Source organism: Artibeus jamaicensis, unplaced genomic scaffold, assembly GCF_021234435.1.
Source record: "Artibeus jamaicensis isolate MK-2021 breed Jamaican fruit bat unplaced genomic scaffold, CSHL_Jam_final contig_1357, whole genome shotgun sequence".
Classification (NCBI taxonomy): domain Eukaryota; kingdom Metazoa; phylum Chordata; class Mammalia; order Chiroptera; family Phyllostomidae; genus Artibeus; species Artibeus jamaicensis.
This window is the reverse complement of record NW_026521271.1, coordinates 22,951-34,323: the sequence shown is the minus strand read 5'-3', so window position 1 is coordinate 34,323 and position 11,373 is coordinate 22,951. Positions and strand designations below refer to the sequence as shown.

Here is an 11,373-nt window from a genome sequence, read left to right as displayed (position 1 = left end):
GTGCAGATTTTTTGTTCTGAGGTGTGTCTCTTGTACTCAGATACATGAGAATCAAGGTACCTTACCATTCGGCTACACTATGTATTTTGATTGGTGCACTTAGTCCATTTACATCTAAAGTTATAATTGATAGGCATGTACTCATTTTAATTTTTTCTCTTTTATCTGTGTTTCTTCCTCTCTTTCTCTCTCTATCCTCTCACTCTATTTTTCTTCATCTTCTTAAGGCAGTCCCTTTAGCCTTTCTTACAAAGCTCCTTGGTGGAAGTGTATTCTTTTAGCCTTGTTTGATCAGCCTTGTTTGATTCCTGGGTGTAGGAATCTCCTTGTTTTCCTTCCACTTTAAATGAGATGCTTGCTTGGTAGAGTAGTAGTGGTTTCAGGCCTTTGCTTTTAATAGTTGGTATATCTTATGATTCCCTTCTGGCTTGTAGTGTTTCTGTTGCACAGTCAGTTGCTAGCCTTATTGGGGTTTCCATATTACTAGCTGTTTCTTCCATGCTTCCTTAAAGATTCTCTCTTCATCTTTAAATTTTACCATTTTAATTATGATGTATCTTAGAGGGGGAAATCTTTTCCTCCATCCTGATAGGGACACTCTGGTATTTCTGAACTTGTATGCCTTCTTTTCTCTCATCAAATTAGGGAGATTCTCTGTCATTCGTTTTTCAGACAAGTTTTTTTTTAAACCTTGTTCCTCTTCTATACCTGTGATACTGATATTACATTTCTTATTGTCCTGCAGTTCCCTAAACCATCTTCATTGTTTGTGAGTCTGTCTTTGTTTGGTCCCTCTTTCTGGGGTTTTGTTTCTACCTTCTTCTCCAGTTCACTGATTCAATCCTCTGCTCCATCTAACTTACTAATTCCTTCAACTGTGTTCTTTATTTAAGATACTGTATAGTTCATTTACCTTTGGTCTTGTTGATAATTTCTATATACTTTATCTTGCTGATATAATTCACAGTAAATTCCTTGTAGCTTCCCTGGAGTTCTTTGTTCTTCTCACTGAGGTTCCTTATAACCCTTATTTTGAACTCACTGAGTGATAGTTTTCTTGCCTCTGTTTCATTCAGCACTCTTTTGGAGAATTCCTCCTTTCCTATTGATAGTGGATGTTTTGGTGTCCCAGTATTAGGTTGCTACTCATTTTTGTTTCTGAATATTAGGTTGATTTGTTTTGACTCCCTATTTTTATGGTGTGAACTTTTGTGGTTGGAGACCTGTTGGATTCAGTGGTGCCAGCTTCTATACTCTTGAACTTGATGCTATTTGGATGCTGTTTATGCCATATATATGGGTTCTGTTGTTTTAGTTGGGTTTTGATTGTTGTTGGCTTGTTCTCTAGTGGGGTCCTTTTCTGAAGCTGGCTGAGTGACAGTCACTCTGTCCACCATGTCTTATATGCCATTTGTAGATGCTGCCAGAATAAAACCAAATAGTCCAGGAAACCAACCCATACCTACGAAAATAACCCCTAACCACAATTGTACTATCAAACAGCCATTGAGCCAATATTAATAAAGGTGTAATGTGATTTAGATATTATAAGAAGGGAAAATTAATATGAGATGGCAAACTGAAAGAAAAATGATTTTGAAAGGGTAGAGGTAGAAACAAGGATAAGAGTAGGGAATCAGAGCAAGGCAAAGACAGAAAGTAAAATTTACATTATAAATAAGAAAGGGGGAAAGAAGTGGAATGGGATAAGAGAGGAGAAGCATATAGTATTAGTTTAAACAGAAAATTTATATTTATACACACACACACACACATATATATATATATATAGTGAAAGAATGCCCTGGCTGGTGTAGCTCAGTGTATTGAGTGGGGGCTGTGAACCAAAGGGTTGCCAGTTTGATTCCCAGTCAGGGCACATGCTTGGATTGCAGGCCAGGTCCTTATTTGGGGCCACATGAGAGGCAACCAATATGAATGTGTGTGTGTATATATATATATATGGAAAGAAGTGCCACTATTGCCAGATCCCCAGCTAACAGAGAGTGAGGGGCTCTCCCCCCATAAGAATTTCTCTGGTGGTCCACCCCCATCAAGTCCCACATCAAGATAGCCATCTTGGGAGTGATCAGTGGGAGAACTAGCTGGCTAGAACAGCTAGAAGCCCAGAAACATCATATGGTAAAAGAGGAGGACATATAAAAGTGGTGCAGTCTGATACAGCTTCTGTTTCTGTTCTGTCAAAGAAAACCAAATAGCCTAAGGAATATTTCTTACAACCAAAGGAAACAATTGAAGATGACAGCAAGACAAGGAAGAGGAAAATGAAGACCATTACTGGCATTCTCATAAAATCAGAACCAAAAACAGGATGCCTTAAGACCTGAAGAAATAAATGAAGCAGCAATTACTCAGTGATTGAATTAGAAGAACTTAATCTACCAGTCTCCTGTTTCCTCAAGGCCAATGAGTTGACTCATGGTCTTTCATCATACTTAGGAGAAATCTACCCTAAGCGGACAAAACTTTGGAAACACCATACTGAGAATAAATCAGTTTTTTTTTTTTTAATTTGTGATCCTCTGAAGCTCTACTCTCTGAGCTCAGGAACTCACTAGGTCAATGATGTAATTCATAGGACACAGCAAAGTTATACAATTATTTGCAAAACACATAAAGATCCAAGAGCATCTAAAGTTACTGGAGTAGTATGATGTGCACCTGGGTGTAGGAACTCCAGGGTGGATTAAAGATCTCATGAAACAAGCCAAGATTGAGACATAGGTAGATACACTTTGTCTCTTGCACAATGAAAAGAAGGATAAAAAAACAAATTTAAAGCAAAACAAAACAAAAACAAACACCGGAACTGCCAGAAATTTGAACTGTATGGAAGTCCAACAACTAAGGAGTTAAAGAAGACACATTCATTCAGACTGGCAGGAGGGGCAGAGGCAGGCAGCCAGGGTCAAGAGGACACAGAATGGCAGTGGTTGGTAAACCAGGAGGTCCCACATTTGTGTGTGGATAAACAGGGAGGAACAACTGGGGAGCAAGACAGACCGAGCAACCCATGGTTCCAGCACAGGAAAAGAAAGCCTCAAAACCTCTAGCTAGAAAAACTTGTGGGGATTGCAATTGCAGAAGAAACTCCCAGCCTCACAGGAGAGTTTTTTTGAATAGATGCACAGGGTTCTAGAGTGTACACACACACACACACACACACACACACACACACACACACACACAAAATACTCACCTGGGAATCAACACTGGAGTGGCCCAACTTGCTTGTGGGCAGTGAGGCAAATGACTAAAAGGTAGACAAGAGCAAAGCAAGTGGCATTGTTCATTCTCTGACCCCTCTCCTACATACAGGGTCAAAACACAGCATGTGGGTTGCCCGGTCCTGGAGAATACTAAGACCCTACCTCTTTACAATGTAACAGGTGCACCAAGACAAAGAAATATGGCCAAAATGAAAGAAAAGATTAAAACTCCAGAAAAACAAGTGATGAAGCCAGCATATCAGATGCAGACTTGTAAGCAGGATACTCACAGACATTCTTGAGTACACTCCAAAAAAAAAAAAAAGAGGAAAAAGTGAAATCCATGAAGAGTGAAATAAAGAAAAATATACAGGTAACTAATAGTAAAGGGAGAGAAACTGCAACTAAAGTCAATGATTTGGACAAGAAGGAAAAAATAAGCATTAAACCAAAACAAATGATGAAATAAGAATTATTTAAAAAGTGAGGAGAGGCCTAGGAACTTCTGGAACAACTCTAAACATTCCAACATCAGAATCATGGGAGTGTCAGAAGGAGAAAAGGAAGAGCATAAAATTGAAAAGTTATTTAAAAAAATAAAAGAGAACTTCTCCAATCTGGCAAAGGGAAAATTTTCCCAGGAAGTCCAGGAAGCCAAGAGAGCCCGAAAGAAGTTGGACCCAAGGAGGAACTCACCAAGGCACATCATAATTACATTACCCAAGATTAAAGAGGAGAGAATCTTAAAAGCAAAAAGATTACTCTGTCCAGCAAAGTTATCATTCCGAATGGAAAGGTATATCAAGTGCTTCCTAGATAGGGTCAAGTTAAAGGAGTTCATCACCACCAAGCTCTTATTATATGAAATGTTAAAGGGACTTACCTAATAAAAAGAAGAAGATCAAGAATACGAACAATGAAACAATCACAAACTCACACTATCAAAAACCAGTTTAAATCAAGCAAACAACTAGAACAGGAGCAGAATCATAGAAACAGAGATCACATGGAGGGTTGTCAGTGGGAGAGGGGAAGGTATAAGGAATAAGGAGAATAATTTGTAGGTACAAAATAGATAGGGGGGGGTTAACAATGATATATGAAATGGAGAAGCCAAAGAACTTACATGTTTGACCCATGGACATTAACTAACTGAGGGGAATTCCAGTGGGATGGGTGGCAGTGCAGAGGGGAATAAATAGGAGGAAAAATGGGATGACTGTAATAGCATAACTAATAAAATATACTTGAAAAATAAATAAAGAAAAACTTTCAAAAATAAGATAAAACAGTAAATATATTGTGAGGGAATGAAAAAAATACTTTGTTCATTTTCTGCCTTCTCTGCTTATTCTCTCTCTTGTATTTTATGCATTGTCTCCTCATTCTCTGTTCTTGGAGAGGATCTCTCCATTTTTTTATTCTCCACATTTTGTCTGTTTCCTCTGTGCACCTTTAGTTCTCTCCTTTTATTGTCTGTTATTATTCTTTGATTTTTGCATTGTTTTTATTCTACTGTTGTTCATTTTTGTTGTATTCATTGTCTCAATTTTCACCTAATTCTGTTTTCTGCAATCTGTTCTTTCTTTTCGCTTTTTTCTATTCTGTGCCTTCATTTTGTTTACTATCCTTCAAGACAGCATGGATGGAACTGGAGAGAATTATGTATAAGCCAGGTGGTAAAAGACAAATACCATATGATCTCACCTATAAGTGGAACCTAATCAACAAAACAAATGAGCAAACAAAATATAACCAGAGACATAGAAATAAAGAATAAACTGATGGTAACCAGAGGAAGGGGGAGGGGGACAACAGGGGAAATAAGGGCGCTTGTCATCAAGGAACACGTATAAAGGACTCATGGACAAACCAAAGGGGGTAGGGCTGAAGATAATATGTGGGGCTGGGATGGGCAGTGGAAAAAATGTGTGAAAAATATGGCGACAACTGTGCTTGAACAAAAATTTAAAAATGGAAAGAAAGAAAGAAATTTATTTTTTGTATATTGACCTATAAAAAAGGAAAAGAAAACAAGCAAGGCCCATCAGTTTGATAGAGTTACCAAGGACACTTGAGAGTGAATGGTTTAGATTTCTCCTCCCTAACCAAATATACATACCTTAAATCTTCCTGGTCTGAAAAAGAGAAAAAGGAGACCCAATTAATGGTATTTGTGCCAGCTAAACCCAAGGACAGATGAAGTCAGGTGGACAGATAGTAAAAAAAACAAAAACAAAAACACTAAAAGCCAGGCAGACTCATGATAAAAGTGAAAGAGTATAGGAGAAAAAAAGAATATTCTCCAAACCCCACTATGTGCTCATTTTGATGCATCATCATATTAAAGTGAACCTGAAAAGCTAATGAATATTCCAATACCATCCCCTAAGATTATCATCCACAGAGAGATAAAAAACCCTCAGAATGAAGACCCAGTGCAGGCTCGCATGGGTCTAGAGTATGTCCATGCCCTTCCTGGGTATGAACTTTTAACTTTTTTTTAAAGATTTTATTCATTTGCCCTGGCTGGTGTAGCTCAGTGGATTGAGCATGGGCCTGTGAACCACACAAACGTGGTTTGATTCCCAGTCAGGGCACATGCCTAGGTTGCAGGCCAGTTCCCAGCAGGGGACACAATCTTTTAAAAAAAGATTTTATTCATTTATCTTCAGATGGGAAGGGAAGGAGAAAGGGAGAGAATCATCAATGTGTGGTTGCCTCTCGTGTGTCCCCTGTTGGGAATTGGCCTGCAACCCAGGCATGTGCCCTGACTGGGAATCGCACCATGATCCCTTGGTTCACAGGCCATGCTCAATCCACTGAGCCACACCAACCAGGGCTGAACCTTTTACTTTCAGCTAATAACTTAGGGTCCCTAGGAGACTTGTAGCCAGAGGAGCGGTGAGCAGTGACAGCTCAGCCAGAGTTACTCCCTAATTCTGTTTCCAGGGCCCACTTTTACTCTGACTTTCGGTGGAACTAATAGCAACCCCACCTTGCCTCACTCTTTTCCTGTAATTTTTCTAGGATTCAAACAGACCTGCGTAGGCACTCTCATATTACTTCTTCCACCCTAAGTCTTTTTCTTGTTTCAGTCCACCTAAATAAGCATTTTCAGAAAATCACCTGGACTCGTGTTGTGAGATATTTCCTGCATGAAATTAGTAACCCACATACTAAAGGCTGGCTTGAAGCAGACATAGTCCAGGCCAGTGCTTATCCCATTGTTCATAAATTCTGGTTTCACACAGGGGTTAAATTCTTAAGAGTGACAAACAGGTTCTTCTTTCAGCTTCCCTGGGGTATAAAGCTTATGGCAATTTAACTGCTGCTAAAAACTTCATATTCCTTAAACTAAGTACAAACCCTTCTGGAGTCTTAGGTCAGAGCAAGATTTTGCATAAATGTGAAAATAACGAGGGCAAAGGGAGGAGTCAGAACTGAAAAACCTCCTAAGCTCTAGACAAAATAAAATCCACAAGCTACTCTTTTTATGTGATTATACACTTCTAACCCCTCCTAGCATTGCTTCTGATCTTCACAGAAAATGGGTAAAAAATGGTATGTTAGGCAAAGTACCCAGAGCTTGGTTTCTTTCTGGTCCAGGACAGTGCTAAGTTCAAGTTGCTTAAGCTATTGTCCCCTTAGCTTAAGAGGTGTGATATTTGGAGGATGCTGGGAAGATGGCGCCGGAGTAAGATGGAGCTGATGCTAGCTCCTGTACTCATGGGTGAAAATCCTGGCAATCTATAGAGAAACAGCACAATAAACCATCGGTTACCCAGCATTTATGAAATTAAAAGATCAGAGATTGTGACTGATGCTGAAACACCAGACTGCGGCAGACTCAGCTACTGGAGCTGGGTCTCACGTGGCCCCTGTGCTGCCACCAGGGCAACAGGCCTGGGAGCCGGGGACTCAGGTACGGGAGCCGGACACTCCAAGCCCCTGTGACGGTCCTAGGAGACAGAGGAGTCAGGAACTGGAGCGGGGACATTCTCGGCCCTTGTGCGGATGCCACAGCTACTGGCCTGGGCAACGGAAGGGACAGTTGCAGGAGCTGGGACAACAAAACCCCTGTGACGCCGCCATAGAGACAGGCCTGGGCCCTGAGGAGCCAGCTACGGGAGCCGGGAAGTTCTCAGATCCTATGCCGCTGCCATAGCGACGGGACTGGACACCAGGGAGTCAGGTACGAGAGTTGGGACATTCTAAGCCTCTGTGCCACTGCTATAGAGACAGGACTAGACGCTGGGGAGTCAGGTATAGAAACCGGGACACTCCAAACCCCTGTGAAGGCCCTGGGCAGCAGAGAGAGCCAGATACGGGAGCCAGAACATTCCCAGCCTCTGTGCCGCTGCCATAGTAACGGGCCTGGGTGCTTGAGGAGGCGGCTACTAGAGCCGGGACATTCAGCAGTGGTAGGCGACCAACGCAGGGACCAGCGCAAGGACCAGCGTGAGTGTAGGTGGAGACGAAGAACATAAAGAAACTTCAAGGAGTCTGCACCACTGAACTTCACGAGGATCATACCACAGAAGTTTACACCATAAACCCAGGGTGTCAGAACAGATCAATTTTAGAAGCTGAGACTAACAAGAAGAGTCTCAAACAATGGGAAGACAAAGAAACAATCCCCAAATGAAAGAAAAAGCAGAAACTTCAGAAAGAATGTTAGATGAAATAGAGGCGGATCAACTATCAGACAGTGAATTCAAAGCACTGGTTATTACAAAGTTCAAAGAGCTCACAGTGAACTATCAGAAACTACAGGGGAACTATAATGATCTCTCTGCAAACTACAGCAACATCAAAAAGGAAATGGAAACTATCAGCAAGAGACAAGAGGAAATGAAGAACACAATTTCCGAATTGAAGTACACAGTAGAAAGTTTCCAAAGTAGGATAGATGAAGCGGAGGATAGGATTAGTGAGTTGGAGGACAAGGTAGAAAGCATCTCACAGAAAGAGCAAGAAAATGAAAAGAGGCTCAGAAAAAATGAAGAGGGATTAAGAGAAATGCAAGACAATATGAAACGTAATAATATCCGAATAATGGGAATACCAGAAAGAGAAGAAGAAGAAGAAGGGATAGAAAACGTATTTGAACAAGTAATGAGAGAAAATTTCCCTAATTTGATAAGAGAAAAAGTCTCACAAATCCAGGAATCACAGAGAGTCCCAATCAAGAGGAACCCAAGGAGGCCCACTTCAAGACACATCATCATCAAAATGGCAAAATTCCAAGACAAAAACAGAATCTTAAAGGCAGCAAGGGAGAAAAAATAAATAACATAAAAGGGAGCCCCAATAAGGTTAGCTACTGACTTCTCAATGGAAACACTTCAAGCAAGAAGAGAATGGCAAGAAATATTTCAAGTAATGAGAAACAGAGGCCTACAACCAAGGCTACTTTACCCAGCAAGGCTCTCAATCAAGATAGAAGGCCAAATAAAGAGCTTCCAAGACAAAAGAAGTCTAAAAGAATATGCCTCCACCAAACCAGCTCTACAAGAAATACTAAAAGGACTGCTTTAAGGGAAGGAAGGATAAGAGGGAGACAGAGAGGAACACAGGTACAAAAATGGCAGTGAATAAGTAACTATCAATAATAACCTTAAACGTAAATGGGTTAAATACTCCAATCAAAAGACACAGAATAGCTCAATGGATAAGAAAGCATGACCCACACATATGCTGCCTCCAAGAGACCCACCTTAGGACAAAAGACCATCACAGAATAAAAGTGAAAGGCTGGAAACAAGTTTTCCAAACAAACGGACAAGAAAAAAAAGCTGGGGTAGCAATTCTCATATCAGACAAAATAGACTTCAAAATAAAGAGCCATAAAGAGAGACCCAGAAGGTCACTTCATTATACTCAAGGGAAGAATCCACCAAGAAGACATTAACATTGTAAACATATATGCACCAAACATAGGGGCACCCAAATATATCAAGAAAATTTTAGAGGACTTCAAGAAAGATATTGACAGCAACACAATTATAGTAGGGGATTTTAACACCCCACTATCAAAAATGGACAGATCTTCCAAACAAATTATCAACAAAGACATTGTGGCATTAAACGATACCCTAGATGAAATGGACTTAACTGATATATATAGAGCCCTTCATCCCAAAGGAGCTAAATACATATTTTTTTCAAATGCACATGGAACATTTTCAAAGATAGACCACATGATAGGACACAAAACGAGCCTCAAAAAATTCAAGAAAACTGAAATCATACCAACCATCTTCTCTGACCACAAGGGACTGAAATTAGAAACCGACCCCAAAGAAAAAAACCCAAAGCACCCAAAATCATGGAGACTGAATGGTATGCTATTAAACAATGAATGGGTCGAGAATGAAATTAGGGAAGAAATAAAAACATTTCTGGAAACAAATGAAAATGATCTCACAAAAACCCAAAACTTATGGGACACAGTGAAGGCAGTCCTGAGAGGGAAGTTTATAGCAATACAGGCCTACCTAAAGAAAATAGAAACATTTCAAACAAACAACCTAACCCTATGCCTGCAAGAACTCGAGGAACAACAACAAAGACAGCCCAGAGCAAGCAGAAGGAAGGAAATAACCAAGATTAGAGCAGAATTAAATGACATAGAAACTAAAAGCACAATTTTAAGGATCAATGAATCCAGGAGTTGGTTCTTTGAGAAGATAAACAAAATAGACAAGCTTTTAAGTAGGCTCATCAGGAAAAGAAGGGAACAGACACAAATAAACACAATCAGAAATGAAAGAGGAGAGATTACAACTGATACCACAGAAATAGAAGGGATTGTAAGAAATTACTATGAAGAACTGTGTGCCAAGAAATTTGAAAACCTAGGGGAAATGGACACATTTCTGGAAAAATACAATCTTCCAAAACTCAGTGAAAAAAAGCAGAAAATCTAAATACACCAATAACAACAAAAGAAATTGAAGCAGTAATCAAAAAACTCCCATCACACAAAAGCCCTGGAACAGATGGTTTCACAGGAGAATTCTACAAAGCATTTAAGGAAGAGCTAACCCCTATTCTCCACAGACTATTCCAAAAAATCCAGAAGGATGGAAAACTCCCAAATTCTTTTAATGAAACCAGCATCATCTTAATTCCAAAACCAGATAGAGACACAATTAAGAAAGAAAACTTCAGGCCAATATCGCTGATGAACATAGATGCTAAAATCCTCAACAAAATATTGGCAAATCGCATCCAACAATATATCAAAAAGATCATACACCATGATCAAGTGGGATTCATTCCAGGGATGCAAGGATGGTTCAATATTCGCAAATCAGTAAATGGAATACATCACATAAACAAAAGCAAAGACAAAAACCACATGATCATATCAATAGATGCGGAAAAAGCTTTCAATAAGATACAACACCCATTTACGATAAAAACACTCAGCAAAGTGGGAATACAGGGAGAATTTCTCAAAATATTAAAGGCATATATGAGAGACCTACAGCCAATATCATACTCAACGGGAAAAAACTAAAAGTTTTTCCACTAAGATCAGGAACAAGACAAGGATGTCCACTTTCACCACTTCTATTCAATATAGTATTGGAAGTTTTAGCCACAGTGATCAGGCAGGAAAAGGAAATAAAAGGCATCCAAATAGGAAAGGAGGAAGCAAAACTGTCACTGTTTGCAGATGACATGATAGTATACATGGAAAATCCTACAGACTCTACCAAAAAACTGCTCAAACTAATTAATGAACTTCGCAAAACAGCTGGTTACAACGTCAATATCCAGAAATCAAAGGCATTTTTGTATACCAACAATGAATTGGCAGAAGCAGAAATCAAGGAAAAAATCCCATTCGATATAGCAAAAAGAAAAATAAAAATCTGGGAATAAACCTAACCAAGGAGGTGAAAGACCTGTATGCAGACAACTACACAGCACTGAAGAAAGAAATCAGGGAAGACACAAACAAATGGAAACATATACCTTGTTCATGGATTGGAAGAATTAACATCATCAAAATGTCCATACTACCCAAAGCAATATACAGATTCAATGCAATACCTATTAAAGTACCAATGGCATATTTCACAGACATAGAACAAACACTTCAAAAATTTATAAGAAATCATAAACGAGC

General features: G+C 39.5%; 1 pseudogene; it reads left to right on the top strand.

Moving 5' to 3' along the window:
- The first annotated feature begins 2,113 nt into the window (after positions 1 to 2,113).
- Positions 2,114 to 2,745, top strand: LOC128627775 (uncharacterized protein C3orf26 homolog; annotated as a pseudogene).
- Positions 2,746 to 11,373: the final 8,628 nt, after the last annotated feature.